Consider the following 3,326-nt stretch of genomic DNA (forward strand, 5'->3'; position numbering starts at 1 on the left):
TCCTGTGACCAGATTGACAGGGAGGATTCTCAGCCGGCTTGGTAATTGGGAGTGAGCAAGGCCTAATGACAAGGTGGGGCTAGAAATCTGAGGTGGCTCAGAAAGGCTGTGTGGCTTTACTCATGTGCTTGCCCTCTCTGGGCCTCCAAGATCTCATGATAAAGAGTGGTTTTCTTCTCCTGCTTCCCTGGGCCCTGGAAACACATGAAACTGTGCAGAAGGAAGATAGCATGGGCACCTCAGAGAGATCAGCCCCATGGATCCTTCCCAACTCTCCCCATATAGTTTCCTAGACCCTCTCGCATCCTCTGTGACTGCAGTCACACTTAGCCAGCAGTAACACACACATCCCAGCTCTGGCTTCTAGGCCCTGGCATACCCTTCTCCCTCCCCTATGTCCTCTATGAACTCATGAATCTCTCCCACTCACCTTACATGTCTCTGCTAAAAAGTCCCCTCAAGTTGGACACTCTCCATGGTCCCCTTGTCTACAACTGGGATGCTTCCCCTGGCTTCATTGGCTATTTTTTTTAATAACCCAGGCCCACCTGCCCAGGGATGGCATTGCTCACAGTGGGCTGGGCCCTCACACATCAACTAGCAATGAAGAAAAATTAGACACACTCACAGGCCAGCCTGATGGAGGAAATTCCTTAACTTAGGGCCCTCTTCCCAGATGACTAGTTTTTGTCACGTTGACAGAACTAACCTGCACAACTGGATGGATGGATGGATGGATGGTTGGATGGGAAGATGGGTAGATGAATGAAAAGATGGGTATATCAATGGATGGATGGATGGTGGCTAGATGGATAAGAGGATGGGTAAATGGACAGATGGATGGGTGGGTGAATGGGAGGATGGATGGATAAATTATGAAAGGATGGAGGATAAATGGATAGATGGGTGTATGGATGGGGGATGAGTAAAAGAATGGGTGAATGGATGAAAGATATTGATGGGTGGATGAGTGGATGATTGTAAAAGGATGGGTGGGTAGTTGGATGGACGGATGGATGGCAGATGGATGACTGTAAAGGTAGAGGATGGGTGGATGTGTGGGAAGATGGGTGGGTAGATAGGTGGATGGATAGGACCGATTGATGATGGGTGGATGGATGGTGGATGGATGGATAGACAGATGGGTAGATGTACAGACAGACACATGGATACAGTTCTGAAGCTTTTAGAAGAATACATTTCTTCGATGTACATTGATCACTTGACATATTGCATACGAGTATAATTCCCTGCAAGTATCAGAACCGTTTGATCCAAACACATAAGGGTTTCTGTCAAGCGTAAAAGTCCAGGTGTAGACAGTGTAAGGCTGAGAAGAACTTTCCATCAAGCTGTCAGGAACCCAGGCTCCTGTTTCTGCTCCACCATCTTCAAGGGCATCTCTCAGTTTAGGTGGCTGATGGTGCTCCATCTATCACAACGATATTCTAGGCACCAGGAAGGGAGAGATGAGGCAAAGGAACACTTCTTTTAAAGACTTTCTGGTCTTCCTTACGTTTCATAGATAAGCTATCTCTGGGGACTTTGCTTGGTGTAAGTCCCTTTGAGAGCCTTGGTGAGCTAGGAACAGGGAACTTCTGAACTTGCGTCCTGACACTGGAGAGGCCTAGTCCAGCCCTCTCTGAGCATTCATCTTTGCCCAAACTTCCCAGCCTGCCTGTCTTTGCTGCTCATACTTTTAGTTGTTACACCACACTGTTTCTTTGCATTCACCCTTTGCTGCCCATGCGACCCTACCAAGCCCCCTGAGCCTCAGTTGCTATACCCATAATGTGGGGGGAAATAATGACCTCTAGTGACTGACTTGTAGAGCAAGACATGTATGCAGAGGGTCAAGAAATTGAGAATCTGAATGGACAGCTTGAGTTGAGTTCCCAAGAAAAACAATGGGGTCCGCTGCCTCCTGGATGTTACTACAAGCTGTGCTAGTGGACGAGTCTGTTCTGCAATAAGGAGGTGGGTCCCCCAGGTCCCTGGAATGGTCCCTTTCTGTAGCACAACGAGAGGAGCAGTGCCCAGTGTTCCCTCTCCAAAATATCCACTGACTGCACCTGGTGCTTTTCCTCCCTAAGCTATTCGGTGCTGATCTGCTGAAGCTTGCTCCTCAATTCCTGTCTCTGGCTCAGAGCCCCCAGTCCCCTCAAACCATCAGCTGGTCCAGAGAGGAGCAGACTGCAGAAGGAGGTTGCCCATTGCTATGGAAACCAAGGCCAGAGCCCAGCACCCTGCAGCTCCTGGGCACATGGCAGATGTGCTGCCTCTGAGTCCCAAGTCCCCATACATCCTCCCACACAACAGGTACACACACACACACACACACACACAGCCAGCTGGCTGACCTAGAGGACTAGGAGACATCACACTGGGCTGTCTCCAAGGACCAAGATTCTCCCACTGGTAGAAGACTAGCTCTCTGGGCAGAGAAGCCGGTCTCTGTGGTTAAGAGCAACAAAGAAAAATGTTAATCGAAATACACTGAGGTCACGGAGGATAATCCTTGGCCATCACCATCATGAATCCACCCACCTCAGCTCCCGCATGGCCGTGCAGACAAACCGCACACCATGAGGTGCTGGCCCTTTAAGAGACAAATGAGTCTCCTAGCTCCCATCAAGGTAAGCAGTCAGTGTGCGATAGTGCATTTACAGAGCCTCTCAACATCCCCAAGATAACATGACCATTACAAAAACCAAAAGCGAAGAGATACTTTCCCGAAGGAACAATCTAGCCACCATCACCTTCACCACTGATCCAATGTAGGTCACCAAAAAAAGACAAATGGGATATTACATACCCCTTTGGGTAATGCCATAATAAGGACATGACAGCTCCTATTTAGTATTCACACCCCAAAACGTTGAAACTGAACTAAATCACGAGAAAACAATCAGACCCATTTAGGTCACTGGTGGGTTTTTTTAATATTTTATTATTTTTATTTTAAGTGTATGAGTGTATTGCCTGCATTATGTGAGTGCACCCATATTGTGCAATGCCGCGGAGGTCAGAAAAGGGCTTCGGATTCCCCTGGAACTGGAGTTAAGGACTGTTCGTAGCCGCCATGTGGGAGCTGGGAATCGAACCTGGGTCCTCTGCAAGAGCAGTCAGTGATCTTAACCGCTGAACCATCTCTCCAGCCCCAGGTCACCAATGTTTTACAAGACATCAGATATGGAGTCTCTAAAACACCAATTACAAGAAGGATTGGAAGACTAGATTAAGGCAGAGCAAAGAGACAGGTCAATCAAATGCCACGCATAGCCCTGCAGATCCCAATAGCTATCACAGACACTTGGGAAACAATG

The sequence above is a fragment of the Nannospalax galili genome, unplaced genomic scaffold (assembly GCF_000622305.1).
Source record: "Nannospalax galili isolate Female #2095 unplaced genomic scaffold, S.galili_v1.0 scaffold870, whole genome shotgun sequence".
In the NCBI taxonomy this organism is placed as follows: domain Eukaryota; kingdom Metazoa; phylum Chordata; class Mammalia; order Rodentia; family Spalacidae; genus Nannospalax; species Nannospalax galili.